General features: G+C 43.2%; 1 protein-coding gene and 1 long non-coding RNA gene across 10 annotated transcripts in view; one reads left to right on the top strand and one right to left on the bottom strand.

The window, feature by feature from the left end:
• The window catches only part of LOC149130881 (uncharacterized), a 78,177-nt gene that overhangs the window by 44,233 nt on the left and 15,648 nt on the right, over positions 1-18,296 (top strand). For 6 of the 9 annotated variants that reach the window (XR_016238685.1, XR_016238682.1, XR_016238684.1 and 3 more), the window contains exon 2: positions 17,261-17,303. The exons of 1 other annotated variant lie outside the window; for it this stretch is intronic. The gene's annotated coding sequence lies outside the window, so the exon portion shown is untranslated. Of the gene's footprint in view, positions 1-13,728; positions 14,864-17,260; positions 17,304-18,296 lie in introns of those variants that run through there. 2 more of the 9 variants (XR_016238681.1, XR_016238678.1) reach the window with 2 other exon arrangements.
• The window catches only part of LOC149130882 (uncharacterized), an 87,140-nt gene that overhangs the window by 32,337 nt on the left and 36,507 nt on the right, over positions 1-18,296 (bottom strand). The gene's annotated exons all lie outside the window — the stretch shown is intronic.

The raw sequence follows: 18,296 nt of genomic DNA on the forward strand, positions 1-18,296 counted from the left end.
ACTTTCAGCGCACCCACCCCCACTACTAATTTGGTGACCCAGATAGCGGAAGCTATCGACTACCTCTAGTTTTTCTCCCTGGAATGAGATAGAAGTTGTTTCCTGTTTGTTTACAGTGTTTATTGCACCTGAACATCTGCCACATACAAAAACTAACTTCCTAGTTAACCTGCCTTTGATATTGCTGCACCTCTTATGTGTCCATAGCTTGCACCGGGTACATCTTATAGAGTTACTACCTACTCCTTTTCTACATACTGAGCAGGTCCATCTACCTGAAGGGGTTTGTGTTTTATCTACCTTCCTACTTATTACGATTTTGGTTTTAGCTAGGTTGACTCTAAGGCCCTTCGATTCTAGTCCTTGCTTCCACACCCGAAACTTCTCTAGTTCTGAAAGTGACTCCGCAATTAGTGCAAGGTCATCAGCACAGAGGAGCTCCCAGGGGCAACCTGTCTTGAATTCCTCTGTGATTGCCTGGAGGACTATGATAAATAGGAGGGGGCTGAGGACGGAACCTTGGTGGACACTTACCTCTACCCGGAATTCATTGCTGTACTCATTTCCAACCCTCACCTTACTGGCAGCATCTCTGTACATGGCTCGCACAGCTCTCACTAACCGTTCTTATATCCCAAGTTTCCTCATTGACCACCAGATAAGGGATCGGGGGACCCTGTCAAAGGCTTTCTCCATTTCAACGAAAGCCAGGTACAGAGGTTTATCCTTGGTTAGGTATTTCTCCTGCAGCTGTCTTACTAGAAATATGGCATCAGTAGTGCTTTTACCTGGCACGAACCCAGACTGCATCTCATCTAAATTGATTCGCTCCCTAATTAGTTGGGCTATGACCCTCTCCGTAACTTTCATAACCTGATCTAACAGCTTGATGCCTCTGTAGTTATTTGTATCTAAAGCGTCACCTTTACCTTTGTAGCAGTTGACTATGGTGCTGCTACACCAGTCATTGGGTATGACTCCTTCGTGCAACACCTGGTTCGTAATACGGGTGACTATGCTGTAGCCAACACTGCCAGATATTTTGAGCATCTCTGCAGTGATTCCTGATGGGCCGGGGGCTTTCCCTGTCTTCATACTCTTAATTGCTTTATCTACCCTGGTACTATCAACTCGGAAAGCTGGTCCCTCTGTTGGGTCGACATATGGCAGGCTCTCTTTCTCCCATTCATTCTCTTTATTAAGCAATCTATCGTAGTGGCATCTCCAGACCTCTTTCTTTGCAGCCTCATTTAGTGCAAGCATACCATCATCCATGCGAACACATTTCTCTCCTACGACATCACTATTCTCTCTCCTACACTGTCTTGCAACACGAAATACCTCTAGTCTTTGGTCCTCACGGCGCAGAACATTGGGAAATCTTTTCTTATCTGCTTCCCCTCTGGCTAAATAAACCTGTCGCCTAGCTTCCGTTCTGGCAGAATGGTACAATTCCCTGCTACCACCCTTCTTCCAGTCCTTCCAAGCCTGTTTCTTTTGTCTAATAGCCCTGTCTACCTCCTTGTTCCACCACCACGTTACTCTGGGTCGAGAGGGGACCTTACACCAGCCACAGATCTGGTCGGTGGCTCTCAACAGGTTTTCCCGCAGAAATCTCCAATTGTCTTCCACGTTGTATAATGCTATATGCCCTTCTATTTTGTCAAATGCTTCAAGTAACTTGTCTCTAAGTCTCTGTCCATTTGTAGGGTCTTTAAGCTTCCACACCCTTCTCCTCCAAGCCGGTCTACTTCTGGGCACCCATTTTGCCTTGATCCTGAAGTCGCTATCTACTAATCTATGTTGTGGGATACATTCTTCGCCAGGGAAGGTTTTGGCATTTATAAGCCGCTCTCTTTCCCTATTTCTGGCGAGGATGTAGTCGATTTGGCTACAGTGTCTGCCAGATCGGTAGGTGACTAGGTGATTGTCAGGTTTCCTGAAGTTGGTATTGCAGACCATAAGATCGGTTGCATCACAGAACTCCAGCAGTCTGGTTCCCTCCTCGTTGCGGTAATCGAAGGCATAGCCTCCATGTATGCCATGGAAGCCTCCAGCACGACCTCCGACATGACCATTGAAGTCTCCAGCCACAAAGAGAAGGTCCCTGTCACTCGTCGACGAGGTAGTTTGCAAGAGGGTGTCATAGAATTGGTCTTTCAGCCCATCCGGGAGCCCCGGCTGAGGGGCATAGGCTGAGATGACAGTAGCTAATCTATGATGAAGCACTAGTCTAATCTTAAGTACTCTGTCACATACTCTAACTACCTCGATTATCTTATCCACCCATTTCTCTGCTAGAAGTATTCTTACGCCCCCGACCCCGTCAGTGTTCCCTGCCCAGAAAATCTTGTACCTATGTTCTTTGCCTGTGAGGAACCTCCTCTCCATCTTACTTCCTGGATGCAGCACATATCTACGCGTCTCTGTTCAAGCATCTCAATACATACATATATACATAGATAAGAGAGTAGGGTGTGATTTGAGGGAGATTTGGTTGCTATTTCTAGCAGGTCTAGCTACCATGTAGAGGCCTCCCTCATTGGCTCATACATACAAATATACATAGATAAGAGAGTAGGGTATGATTTGAGGGAGATTTGGTTGCTATTTCTAGCATGTCTAGCTACCATGTAGACGCCTCCCTCATTGGCTCATATATATATATACATAGATAAGAGAGTAGGGTGTTATTTGAAGGAGATTTGGCTGCTATTTCTAGCCAGAAAACATGTATTTATGCTTTGGGTTGCCATCTCTATGCAGTTTCTGATCAACTGGTCGAATTGGAGTTATCTCCCTTGCTATATAAGTTTAAATTAGCAAAACCACACGGGGAGATTTTGTTTGCCAATTGCATGAATAATCAGAGTTACTCGAAATCCTTCTACTGCCGCTAATTACATAAGTGGGACCCTACTGTACCTGTTTCATAATAGGGTATTTTTCTTTATAGTATATACTCAGTAATATACTAACTTGTAACTCTTAGTAGAGTGGCTGTTGAATCACTGAACTGGAAACTGACTGAATCCCATAAAAACAGACTGGGCTCACGCAGCAGTAGTCGTACATCTAAATGTACACACACACACACACACACACACACACATACTAATTTGACTATAGCCATGCTGGAGCACCGCCTTCAATCGAACGAATCGACCCCAGAACGTATTCTTTGTAAGCCTTGTCGTGAATCTATTGATTTCTTTTGTCGAAGACTGGGGTGGGGGTTATTTCTCAACCCCACAGGGATAAAAGCAAAGCTGACTTCAGCAAGGTTTGAACTCACACAACAGAAAGCTTCCTCAATTACAACAAGACATACACAAACTCTTTGTAAAAAATGAAATTTTAGGAACACTTTCTGTTCACCCACCCCTATCTTCCTCTCATTCTCTCTCTCTCTCTCTCTCTCTACCTCTCTCTCTCTCTCTCTCTCTCTCTCTCTCTCTCTCTCTCTCTCTCTCTTTCCCTACAATTGCTAATGTATAGTATAGTAGCTAGTATTCGTGGCTATGGTCGTTTAACCCCAGGTCAGTCCAGATCCAGCAGAACCAATGATAATGTAGAGTTCCAAATGTGACCATCCTGTTTGCATCTAATACTAACCTGATCTCGTTTGTCCTTCGTTCAAAGAAAGAAGGCGATTTGGCTGCAGTTTCTAACAGCGTATAGACTGCTTTTGTATTATAGTGTCATCATCATCATCATCATCATCATCATCATCATCGTTTAACGTCCGCTTTCCATGCTAGCATGGGTTGGACGATTTGACTGAGGACTGGTGAAACCAGATGGCAACACCAGGCTCCAATCTAATTTGGCAGAGTTTCTACAGCTGGATGCCCTTCCTAACGCCAACCACTCAGAGAGTGTAGTCGGTGCTTTTACGTGTCACCCGCACGAAGGCCAGTCAGGTGGTACTGACAATGGCCACGCTCAAAATGGTGTCTTATATGTGCCACCTGCACAAGAGCCAGTCCAGGAGCACTGGCAACGATCTCACCTGGCTTGCTGGGTCTTCTCACGCACAGCACATTTCCAAAGGTCTCGGTCAGTAGTCATCGCCTCGGTGAGGCCCAATGTTCTTAGGTCTTGCCTCACCACCTCAGCACAGGTCTTCCTGGGCCTACCTCTTCCACGGGTTCCCTCAACTGTTAGGTTGTGGCACTGTTTTACGCAGCTATCATCATCCATCGTCACCATATGTCAATACCAGCACAATCGTCTCTCTTGCACACCGCAACTGATGCTTCTTATGTTCAGCTTTTCTCTCAAGATACTTACACTCTGACAGGTATGCACACTGACATTACACATCCAACGGAGCATACTGGCTTCATTCCTTGTGAGCTTACGCATGTCCTCAGCAGTTACAGCCCATGTTTCACTGCCATGTAGCATGGCTGTTCGTACACATGCGTCATACAGTCTGCCATTTACTCTGAGTGAGAGTCCCCTTGTCGCCAGCAGAGGTAAGAGCTCTCTAAACTTTGCCCAGGCTATTCTTATTCTAGCAGCTACACTTTCAGCGCACCCACCCCCACTACTAATTTGGTGACCCAGATAGCGGAAGCTATCGACTACCTCTAGTTTTTCTCCCTGGAATGAGATAGAAGTTGTTTCCTGTTTGTTTACAGTGTTTATTGCACCTGAACATCTGCCACATACAAAAACTAACTTCCTAGTTAACCTGCCTTTGATATTGCTGCACCTCTTATGTGTCCATAGCTTGCACCGGGTACATCTTATAGAGTTACTACCTACTCCTTTTCTACATACTGAGCAGGGCCATCTACCTGAAGGGGTTTGTGTTTTATCTACCTTCCTACTTATTACGATTTTGGTTTTAGCTAGGTTGACTCTAAGGCCCTTCGATTCTAGTCCTTGCTTCCACACCCGAAACTTCTCCTCTAGTTCTGAAAGTGACTCCGCAATTAGTGCAAGGTCATCAGCATAGAGGAGCTCCCAGGGGCAACCTGTATTGAATTCCTCTGTGATTGCCTGGAGGACTATGATAAATAGGAGGGGGCTGAGGACGGAACCTTGGTGGACACTTACCTCTACCCGGAATTCATTGCTGTACTCATTTCCAACCCTCACCTTACTGGCAGCATCTCTTTACATGGCTCGCACAGCTCTCACTAACCGTTCTTATATCCCAAGTTTCCTCATTGACCACCAGATAAGGGATCGGGGGACCCTGTCAATGGCTTTCTCCATTTCAACGAAAGCCAGGTACAGAGGTTTATCCTTGGTTAGGTATTTCTCCTGCAGCTGTCTTACTAGAAATATGGCATTAGTAGTGCTTTTACCTGGCACGAACCCAAACTGCATCTCATCTAAATTGATTCGCTCCCTAATTAGTTGGGCTATGACCCTCTCCGTAACTTTCATAACCTGATCTAACAGCTTGATGCTTCTGTAGTTATTTGTATCTAAAGCGTCACCTTTACCTTTGTAGCAGTTGACTATGGTGCTGCTACACCAGTCATTGGGTATGACTCCTTCGTGCAACACCTGGTTCGTAATACGGATGACTATGCTGTAGCCAACACTGCCAGATATTTTGAGCATCTCTGCAGTGATTCCTGATGGGCCGGCGGCTTTCCCTGTCATCATACTCTTAATTGCTTTATCTACCCTGGTACTATCAACTCGGAAAGCTGGTCCCTCTGTTGGGTCGACATATGGCAGGCTCTCTTTCTCCCATTCATTCTCTTTATTAAGCAATCTATCGTAGTGGCATCTCCAGACCTCTTTCTTTGCAGCCTCATTTAGTGCAAGCATACCATCATCCATGCGAACACATTTCTCTCCTACGACATCACTATTCTCTCTCCTACACTGTCTTGCAACACGAAATACCTCTAGTCTTTGGTCCTCACGGCGCAGAACATTGGGAAATCTTTTCTTATCTGCTTCCCCTCTGGCTAAATAAACCTGTCGCCTAGCTTCCGTTCTGGCAGATTGGTACAATTCCCTGATACCACCCTTCTTCCAGTCCTTCCAAGCCTGTTTCTTTTGTCTAATAGCCCTGTCTACCTCCTTGTTCCACCACCACGTTACTCTGGGTCGAGAGGGGACCTTACACCAGCCACAGATCTGGTCGGTGGCTCTCAACAGGTTGTCCCGCAGAAATCTCCAATTGTCTTCCACGTTGTATAATGCTATATCCCCTTCTATTTTGTCAAATGCTTCAAGTAACATGTCTCTAAGTCTCTGTCCATTTGTAGGGTCTTTAAGATTCCACACCCTTCTCCTCCAAGCCGGTCTACTTCTGGGCACCCATTTTGCCTTGATCCTGATGTCGCTAACTACTAATCTATGTTGTGGGATACATTCTTCGCCAGGGAAGGTTTTGGCATTTATAAGCCGCTCTCTTTCCCTATTTCTGGCGAGGATGTAGTCGATTTGGCTACAGTGTCTGCCGGAGCGGTAGGTGACTAGGTGACTGTCAGGTTTCCTGAAGTTGGTATTGCAGACCATAAGATCGGTTGCATCACAGAACTCCAGCAGTCTGGTTCCCTCCTCGTTGCGGAAACCGAAGCCATAGCCTCCATGTAAACCATGGAAGCCTCCAGCACGCCCTCCGACATGACCATTGAAGTCTCCAGCCACAAAGAGAAGGTCCCTGTCACTCGTCGACGAGGTAGTTTGCAAGAGGGTGTCATAGAATTGGTCTTTCAGCCCATCCGGGAGCCCCGGTTGAGGGGCATAGGCTGAGATGACAGTAGCTAATCTATGATGAAGCACTAGTCTAATCTTAAGTACTCTGTCACATACTCTAACTACCTCGATTACCTTATCCACCCATTTCTCTGCTAGAAGTATTCCTACGCCCCCGACCCCGTCAGTGTTCCCTGCCCAGAAAATCTTGTACCTATGTTCTTTGCCTGTGAGGAACCTCGCAGAACCTCCTCTCCATCTTACTTCCTGGATGCAGCACATATCTACGCGTCTCCGTTCAAGCATCTCAATACATACATATATACATAGATAAGAGAGTAGGGTGTGATTTGCGGGAGATTTGGTTGCTATTTCTAGCAGGTCTAGCTACCATGTAGAGGCCTCCCTCATTGGCTCATACATATATACATACATAAGAGAGTAGGGTGTTATTTGAAGGAGATTTGGCTGCTATTTCTAGCCAGAAAACATGTAGTTATGCTTTGGGTTGCCATCTCTATGCAGTTTCTGATCAACTGGTCGAATTGGAGTTATCTCCCTTGCTATATAAGTTTAAATTAGCAAAACCACACGGGGAGATTTTGTTTGCCAATTGCATGAATAATCAGAGTTACTCGAAATCCTTCTACTGCCGCTAATTACATAAGTGGGACCCTACTGTACCTGTTTCATAATAGGGTATTGTTCTTTATAGTATATACTCAGTAATATACTAACTTGTAACTCTTAGTAGAGTGGCTGTTGAATCACTGCACTGGAAACTGACTGAATCCCATAAAAACAGACTGGGCTCACGCAGCAGTAGTCATACATCTAAATGTACACACACACACACACACACACACATATACTAATTTGACTGTAGCCATGCTGGAGCACCGCCTTCAATCGAACGAATCGACCCCAGAACGTATTCTTTGTAAGCCTTGTCGTGAATCTATTGATTTCTTTTGTCGAAGACTGCGGTGGGGGTTATTTCTCAACCCCACAGGGATAAAAGCAAAGCTGACTTCAGCAAGGTTTGAACTCACACAACAGAAAGCTTCCTCAATTACAACAAGACATACACAAACTCTTTGTAAAAAATGAAATTTTAGGAACACTTTCTGTTCACCCACCCCTATCTTCCTCTCATTGTCTCTCTATCTCTCTCTCTCTCTCTCTCTCTCTTTCCCTACAATTGCTAATGTATAGTATAGTAGCTAGTATTCGTGGCTATGGTTGTTTAACCCCAGGTCAGTCCAGATCCAGCAGAACCAATGATAATGTAGAGTTCCAAATGTGACCATCCTGTTTGGATCTAATACTAACCTGATCTCGTTTGTCTTTCGTTCAAAGAAGGAAGGCGATTTGGCTGCAGTTTCTAACAGCGTATAGACTGCTTTTGTATTATAGTGTCATCATCATCATCATCATCATCATCATCGTTTAACGTCCGCTTTCCATGCTAGCATGGGTTGGACGATTTGACTGAGGACTGGTGAAACCAGATGGCAACACCAGGCTCCAATCTAATTTGGCAGAGTTTCTACAGCTGGATGCCCTTCCTAACGCCAACCACTCAGAGAGTGTAGTCGGTGCTTTTACGTGTCACCCGCACGAAGGCCAGTCAGGTGGTACTGGCAATGGCCACGCTCAAAATGGTGTCTTATATGTGCCACCTGAACAAGAGCCAGTCCAGGAGCACTGGCAACGATCTCACCTGGCTTGCTGGGTCTTCTCACGCACAGCACATTTCCAAAGGTCTCGGTCAGTAGTCATCGCCTCGGTGAGGCCCAATGTTCTTAGGTCTTGCCTCACCACCTCAGCACAGGTCTTCCTGGGCCTACCTCTTCCACGGGTTCCCTCAACTGTTAGGTTGTGGCACTTTTTTACGCAGCTATCCTCATCCATCGTCACCACATGTCAATACCAGCGCAATCGTCTCTCTTGCACACCACAACTGATGCTTCTTATGTTCAGCTTTTCTCTCAAGATACTTACACTCTGACAGGTATGCACACTGACATTACACATCCAACGGAGCATACTGGCTTCATTCCTTGTGAGCTTACGCATGTCCTCAGCAGTTACAGCCCATGTTTCACTGCCATGTAGCATGGCTGTTCGTACACATGCGTCATACAGTCTGCCTTTTACTCTGAGTGAGAGTCCCTTTGTCGCCAGCAGAGGTAAGAGCTCTCTAAACTTTGCCCAGGCTATTCTTATTCTAGCAGCTACACTTTCAGCGCACCCACCCCCACTACTAATTTGGTGACCCAGATAGCGGAAGCTATCGACTACCTCTAGTTTTTCTCCCTGGAATGAGATAGAAGTTGTTTCCTGTTTGTTTACAGTGTTTATTGCACCTGAACATCTGCCACATACAAAAACTAACTTCCTAGTTAACCTGCCTTTGATATTGCTGCACCTCTTATGTGTCCATAGCTTGCACCGGGTACATCTTATAGAGTTACTACCTACTCCTTTTCTACATACTGAGCAGGTCCATCTACCTGAAGGGGTTTGTGTTTTATCTACCTTCCTACTTATTACGATTTTGGTTTTAGCTAGGTTGACTCTAAGGCCCTTCGATTCTAGTCCTTGCTTCCACACCCGAAACTTCTCTAGTTCTGAAAGTGACTCCGCAATTAGTGCAAGGTCATCAGCACAGAGGAGCTCCCAGGGGCAACCTGTCTTGAATTCCTCTGTGATTGCCTGGAGGACTATGATAAATAGGAGGGGGCTGAGGACGGAACCTTGGTGGACACTTACCTCTACCCGGAATTCATTGCTGTACTCATTTCCAACCCTCACCTTACTGGCAGCATCTCTGTACATGGCTCGCACAGCTCTCACTAACCGTTCTTATATCCCAAGTTTCCTCATTGACCACCAGATAAGGGATCGGGGGACCCTGTCAAAGGCTTTCTCCATTTCAACGAAAGCCAGGTACAGAGGTTTATCCTTGGTTAGGTATTTCTCCTGCAGCTGTCTTACTAGAAATATGGCATCAGTAGTGCTTTTACCTGGCACGAACCCAGACTGCATCTCATCTAAATTGATTCGCTCCCTAATTAGTTGGGCTATGACCCTCTCCGTAACTTTCATAACCTGATCTAACAGCTTGATGCCTCTGTAGTTATTTGTATCTAAAGCGTCACCTTTACCTTTGTAGCAGTTGACTATGGTGCTGCTACACCAGTCATTGGGTATGACTCCTTCGTGCAACACCTGGTTCGTAATACGGGTGACTATGCTGTAGCCAACACTGCCAGATATTTTGAGCATCTCTGCAGTGATTCCTGATGGGCCGGGGGCTTTCCCTGTCTTCATACTCTTAATTGCTTTATCTACCCTGGTACTATCAACTCGGAAAGCTGGTCCCTCTGTTGGGTCGACATATGGCAGGCTCTCTTTCTCCCATTCATTCTCTTTATTAAGCAATCTATCGTAGTGGCATCTCCAGACCTCTTTCTTTGCAGCCTCATTTAGTGCAAGCATACCATCATCCATGCGAACACATTTCTCTCCTACGACATCACTATTCTCTCTCCTACACTGTCTTGCAACACGAAATACCTCTAGTCTTTGGTCCTCACGGCGCAGAACATTGGGAAATCTTTTCTTATCTGCTTCCCCTCTGGCTAAATAAACCTGTCGCCTAGCTTCCGTTCTGGCAGAATGGTACAATTCCCTGCTACCACCCTTCTTCCAGTCCTTCCAAGCCTGTTTCTTTTGTCTAATAGCCCTGTCTACCTCCTTGTTCCACCACCACGTTACTCTGGGTCGAGAGGGGACCTTACACCAGCCACAGATCTGGTCGGTGGCTCTCAACAGGTTTTCCCGCAGAAATCTCCAATTGTCTTCCACGTTGTATAATGCTATATGCCCTTCTATTTTGTCAAATGCTTCAAGTAACTTGTCTCTAAGTCTCTGTCCATTTGTAGGGTCTTTAAGCTTCCACACCCTTCTCCTCCAAGCCGGTCTACTTCTGGGCACCCATTTTGCCTTGATCCTGAAGTCGCTATCTACTAATCTATGTTGTGGGATACATTCTTCGCCAGGGAAGGTTTTGGCATTTATAAGCCGCTCTCTTTCCCTATTTCTGGCGAGGATGTAGTCGATTTGGCTACAGTGTCTGCCAGATCGGTAGGTGACTAGGTGATTGTCAGGTTTCCTGAAGTTGGTATTGCAGACCATAAGATCGGTTGCATCACAGAACTCCAGCAGTCTGGTTCCCTCCTCGTTGCGGTAATCGAAGGCATAGCCTCCATGTATGCCATGGAAGCCTCCAGCACGACCTCCGACATGACCATTGAAGTCTCCAGCCACAAAGAGAAGGTCCCTGTCACTCGTCGACGAGGTAGTTTGCAAGAGGGTGTCATAGAATTGGTCTTTCAGCCCATCCGGGAGCCCCGGCTGAGGGGCATAGGCTGAGATGACAGTAGCTAATCTATGATGAAGCACTAGTCTAATCTTAAGTACTCTGTCACATACTCTAACTACCTCGATTATCTTATCCACCCATTTCTCTGCTAGAAGTATTCTTACGCCCCCGACCCCGTCAGTGTTCCCTGCCCAGAAAATCTTGTACCTATGTTCTTTGCCTGTGAGGAACCTCCTCTCCATCTTACTTCCTGGATGCAGCACATATCTACGCGTCTCTGTTCAAGCATCTCAATACATACATATATACATAGATAAGAGAGTAGGGTGTGATTTGAGGGAGATTTGGTTGCTATTTCTAGCAGGTCTAGCTACCATGTAGAGGCCTCCCTCATTGGCTCATACATACAAATATACATAGATAAGAGAGTAGGGTATGATTTGAGGGAGATTTGGTTGCTATTTCTAGCATGTCTAGCTACCATGTAGACGCCTCCCTCATTGGCTCATATATATATATACATAGATAAGAGAGTAGGGTGTTATTTGAAGGAGATTTGGCTGCTATTTCTAGCCAGAAAACATGTATTTATGCTTTGGGTTGCCATCTCTATGCAGTTTCTGATCAACTGGTCGAATTGGAGTTATCTCCCTTGCTATATAAGTTTAAATTAGCAAAACCACACGGGGAGATTTTGTTTGCCAATTGCATGAATAATCAGAGTTACTCGAAATCCTTCTACTGCCGCTAATTACATAAGTGGGACCCTACTGTACCTGTTTCATAATAGGGTATTTTTCTTTATAGTATATACTCAGTAATATACTAACTTGTAACTCTTAGTAGAGTGGCTGTTGAATCACTGAACTGGAAACTGACTGAATCCCATAAAAACAGACTGGGCTCACGCAGCAGTAGTCGTACATCTAAATGTACACACACACACACACACACACACACACACACATACTAATTTGACTGTAGCCATGCTGGAGCACCGCCTTCAATCGAACGAATCGACCCCAGAACGTATTCTTTGTAAGCCTTGTCGTGAATCTATTGATTTCTTTTGTCGAAGACTGGGGTGGGGGTTATTTCTCAACCCCACAGGGATAAAAGCAAAGCTGACTTCAGCAAGGTTTGAACTCACACAACAGAAAGCTTCCTCAATTACAACAAGACATACACAAACTCTTTGTAAAAAATGAAATTTTAGGAACACTTTCTGTTCACCCACCCCTATCTTCCTCTCATTGTCAATCTCTCTCTCTCTCTCTTTCTCTCTCTATCTCTCTCTTTCTCTCTCTCTCTCTCTCTCTTTCCCTACAATTGCTAATGTATAGTATAGTAGCTAGTATTCGTGGCTATGGTTGTTTAACCCCAGGTCAGTCCAGATCCAGCAGAACCAATGATAATGTAGAGTTCCAAATGTGACCATCCTGTTTGCATCTAATACTAACCTGATCTCGTTTGTCCTTCGTTCAAAGAAGGAAGGCGATTTGGCTGCAGTTTCTAACAGCGTATAGACTGCTTTTGTATTATAGTGTCATCATCATCGTTTAACGTCCGCTTTCCATGCTAGCATGGGTTGGACGATTTGACTGAGGACTGGTGAAACCAGATGGCAACACCAGGCTCCAATCTAATTTGGCAGAGTTTCTACAGCTGGATGCCCTTCCTAACGCCAACCACTCAGAGAGTGTAGTCGGTGCTTTTACGTGTCACCCGCACGAAGGCCAGTCAGGTGGTACTGGCAATGGCCACGCTCAAAATGGTGTCTTATATGTGCCACCTGCACAAGAGCCAGTCCAGGAGCACTGGCAACGATCTCACCTGGCTTGCTGGGTCTTCTCACGCACAGCACATTTCCAAAGGTCTCATTCAGTAGTCATCGCCTCGGTGAGGCCCAATGTTCTTAGGTCTTGCCTCACCACCTCAGCACAGGTCTTCCTGGGCCTACCTCTTCCACGGGTTCCCTCAACTGTTAGATTGTGGCACTTTTTTACGCAGCTATCCTCATCCATCGTCACCACATGTCAATACCAGCGCAATCGTCTCTCTTGCACACCACAACTGATGCTTCTTATGTTCAGCTTTTCTCTCAAGATACTTACACTCTGACAGGTATGCACACTGACATTACACATCCAACGGAGCATACTGGCTTCATTCCTTGTGAGCTTACGCATGTCCTCAGCAGTTACAGCCCATGTTTCACTGCCAGGTTGGTGTTAGGAGTGCTGCAATTATGAATCTGTGGTTCATGCGTCCTGGCATCTCTTGTGGGTATTTTTCTAGCCAGAAGGTGATCATCGCTTCTATACCCTAATCGTGTGGGATTATATTGTACAAATTCACCACATCGAATGATACTAACAGGGTTCCTTCACTTATTGTCTTCGGGAGGTGCTTTAGCATGTCTAAGTCATCCCTGATGAAGCTTTTCACATATTTTAGAAACGGTTTCAGTAAGATGTCGAGGAAGTTGCTCAAACGGTGGCTTTCACAAACAGGGCCAGCAATGATGGGTCTCAGTTTCAGGTCAGTAGGGGGAGGATCATTGACAACCGATGCTGGTGTGTTTATGTCCCCCCCCCCCCATAACTTAGCGGTTCGGCAAAACAGACCGATAGAATAAGTCCTGGGGTGCTCCAGCATGGCCAGTCAAAAGAAAGACTGAAACAAGTAAAAGAGTATATATACATATATAATCGTTTTATGTTCCATATATAATTGTTTGTGTATGTTTGTCAGTCCCTGTGAGATAAAAAATGAAGTGAAAAATTTTCATAAGACTCCTTAGTGCAGGCCCTGGGTGATATTGAACCCTGCCCGGAATGTTATTGGTGTCTACATATGCCTTTACCCACAAGACCACCGAGACACCAACAGAAATTTAGTTAAAAAATGTCATATTTAAACTCCAATTCTATTTGAGCATGTAAAGGACAAACTTGGCTGGGGAAAAATGAATAAGACAAGATAAGGCATATTTGCCTTTTAAATTCTCCCGAAAACTCGCTAATACACATCAGTATCCATCCCTAGACATCAGAAATGTAAAGAAATAAATTAAAATATCTCAGCCAAATGAAAGAGGCTCAGAGAAAATTGGCGGCGGTGCACCAGTACGGCCGCAGCTCTAAGCTGAAACTATAAACAAACAAACAAACATTGTAGGAATTAAATTTCTTTTTAATCAAAAAGGTGTTCTATAATTATTTTTTCAAAAAGGTGTTCTATAATTATTTTTTCAAAAAGGTGTCGTTCTACAATTTATTTTTCAAAAAGGTGTCGTTCTATAATTTTTTTTTTATTGAATTCTGCGAAAAGTTAGGTTTATAAATCCTAATTTTCACGTATAAAATTGCCGCCAGTAAGATGGAACAGTGGTGCTAGAGGTGGAAGGGGCGTTGGGGCGCGACAGGTGGTCGAGGCTGCCTGGGTTCGCGCCCCCCTTCCCCTTTCACTTCTTTCATTGCCGGACCATTGACCCTGGCGGGTTTTTACCTCGCTTTATCATTTTTCCTCCTACTCCAGTCCCCCTCCTACTCCTAACCCTCCTAAATCTCAAAGACGAAATTAATTAAATAAATAATAATTAATTAATTTAAAAAAAACAAAATAAACATACATTTCGTACGAAATACCTGCGGCTAAAGAAATACAGCTAGCTTTACTGATTGAGTGTTTACGAATCGATGTATGTAATTGATACATGTAAAGCCATTCCAGAATCGACCCTCTCTGATTGAAGTAACGTAATTTTAGCCGCTGAAGAATTATGGCTGCAACAAGGTAGGCAAAGAATAGAATCTTTTTTCTTTTTATACCCATTGTCTTTTACCGTCGCCTTTTAATGCGTTTTACACGAACAAATTGACACAAGAGTCTTAATTTTTGGTTTAATGTGAACACCCGGCCATATATATACGTATGTCTATTGGCAAATATTCGGTTGTCCGCGCCGGTCATTACAAGTTTGTGAATCTCCATTTTCTAACTTGAACATATCCTAAGTCGAAAATTAAGCTACTATAAATCAGAACAAAGCAAATGTAATAAATATTTTTGAAAAGAAAACTTTGCTCCAACGAACCGAAAGAGCAATGAAATGTCATTTATCGCCCATTACATCTCGTACAGACAAGTGGGGGGTAAAAACATAGAACGAATGAATATGAGGATGTAATGGCTACTACTGAACATCACTTCCGAGTAGTATCATTTAAATGTGTCTGGCATCAAGCTTATCATTGGATTATCTTTGTTAAGTAAACTGTGGATCTACTGTTTCATAAATCCACCACAGGTGACAAATGTCCATAATAATCTACCTCTGTCCCCAATGGGTCTATAGCCTCACCAAAGTTTCCTTTCTTTGTAGCTTTTTCAATCAGTAATAACCCATTGCCTACTTGGAACTTTCAATGTCTCTTCATCTCTGACTATAAAAACTTGTTTATTTTCTCTTCAATCGCTGCATTTGTCCAGTGTTAAAAATCCTGTTGATGTTTTATATTGTGTTTGTGTAATCAATTGGTGGATATTCTGTTGTTGGAGTTACTGGGCTTTATGTTTGGTTGGGGATTCTAGACCGATTAGTGTAATTCTGGTGTGAGGGCATTTGTGTATCACTCTGCTCTTTTCTCTAGAGTTCTTGGTTTCCTTTCTCTTTTCTATTCCTTGTCCTTCATCTGGAGCCAGTCAGGGGCTACTGGCATCGACCACGTTCGCATGGTGCTCTTTTCATGCCCCAAAGAACAAAAATAAAAATAGGACAGCAGCTGGAAGTGCTCAGGTGTCACTGGGGCAGGCATTGATGATTCAGCGCTTAGGAATGCCCCTGTAGGAGAAAATGTAGACCTTATTAAATATGCAAGGACCCTGAAACTTATGTCCTCTTAGGGGGTTTTTGCTTAATAAAAAAAAAAAAATCTCTGTAAATGTAGTAGTGTTAGAGAGGAGAATAATTTGGTTAGGGGATATATTGGCAGCACTATTGAATTTTTTCGAATGCCAAATACTCCAATTCTACTGCATTGGCATATTATATTCAGGATTTGAAGAGGAGGAATATGAGCTATACTAGTGAATGGTTAGGCCTATCCAAAGCCCCCCCCCCCTCCTACACACACACACTTTAATGCTAATTTAAACAGATGTATGCTTAAGGGAATCGTACTTGATTTGTAAATGTTTTGGGCCAAACACCTCAATATTTTCTTATGTGCTCCCTTTTCGTAATGATAGGTCTTTCTCTTTAGAGGACAACCTGAGCTGTGATCTTGAACTGAATCTGTAGCAAATTTTCTTTTATTTAAATTTAATTATTGACCATTGAAATGCATATATTTTTCTTTGTTCGACTCGTGTTACCCTTCTAGCTTTTACCACCTTTTATTCGTGCATACCACTTGGGACCCTGTTGTTTTGACCAATTGGAATGTTTATTCATTATACCTTTCAGTTTAGTCAACCATTTCATCAATTGCAGCAGCTTCATAACTAATTCAGTTCTCTGATAGCTTAGTTGTATATCTGATATGCTTCTATAATTACTGTTGTATTGAATAATTATTGATAGATCTAGGTTACTTTAGGTGAGCCTAATAACTGATGGTTTTGCTGTCTTGTTGTTTGTCACTGTTGGTGAGTCCTTGACAGTATACAACTAAGCTATTACTCTACATTAAAAGAAACAGGCCTCTGTAAAGTGCAACACATAACCAACAGTGGGGCTCATTGCTGGTTCCACTCCAGTACCCGGTGTCGTACGATGTGGGGCATAGGCTAATGTACGGAATACAAGCCAAATGATTGAAGTAATAATAATACAGTAAGGTTTTCTTGAAGCATTGACAGGTGTGGTTATGTGATAGACAAGTTTGCTTGCCAACCATTCAGTCCCACTGCAGATATATGTGCGTCTGTGTTGGTGTTTACATCCTCATGAAAGACACAAAATAAGTAGCAGGCTATTCTGGTAAGAAAGCTTAGCAAGAGCCTATGTATACATTTTAATTAAAATATATTTCGTTTTTGCTAGATTAGATTTGTTTCCTTAAATTACCAAATTTCTCCTCAAACGTTAAATCCACATTTTCCTATCCTGCCCCCACATAGAATATTCTCTTCCATTCCATAATTCGGTATAGTGTACATTTAAAGACTGGCTTTTGTTTTTCCAATCAGGTTTCAAAGTTGCAAGAAGAGGTGATGAGGAAGACATGGAAAGGTAGGCACACACACACTTACACATATATGCAGTCACTACTAGATTCATAATATATACAAACATACACACACACACACAAACTGATGTTCATAGATACATATTCATAATATATACACACAAGCACATACATTACTCGATTCATAATATATATACACAAGCACACACATTACTCGATTCATAATATATACACACAATACTTGATTCATAATATATACACACAAGCACATACATTACTCAATTCATAATATATATACACACACATTACTAGATTCATAATATATACATACATACATTACTAGATTCATAATATATACACACAAGCACACACACTACTAGATTCATAATATATACACATACATTGCTTGATTTGTAATATATACACACAAGCACATACATTACTAGATTCATAATATATACACACACATTACTCGATTCATAATATATATACACACACACATTACTTGATTCATATACCTGATATGCTTCTATAATTATTGTTGTATTGAATAATTATTGATAGATCTAGATTAGCAACAGTCAGTGCTACTATCACCAACTGAAAATCTAGGTTACTTTAGGTGAGCCTAATAACGGATGGTATTGGGGTCTTGTTGTTTGTCACTGTTGGTGAATCCTTGACAGTATACAACTAAGCTATTACTGTACATATATATATTTATTCAGTTATTATGTCACATGCTAAAAGAAATAGGCCTCTGTAAAGTGCAACACCTAACCAACAGTGGAGCTCATTGCTGGTCCCACTCCAGTACCCGGTGTTGTACGATGTGGGAAAGGTAGGCACACACACACATATGCAGTCACTACTAGATTCATAATATATACAAACTGATGTTCATAATATATACACACAATACTAGATTCATAATATATACATACATTACTCCATTCATAATATATATACACACACATTACTAGATTAATAATACATACACACAAGCACATACATTACTCGATTCATAATATATACAC

This window comes from Octopus bimaculoides, chromosome 27 (assembly GCF_046866305.1).
Source record: "Octopus bimaculoides isolate indiv1 chromosome 27, ASM4686630v1, whole genome shotgun sequence".
Classification (NCBI taxonomy): Eukaryota; Metazoa; Mollusca; class Cephalopoda; order Octopoda; family Octopodidae; genus Octopus; species Octopus bimaculoides.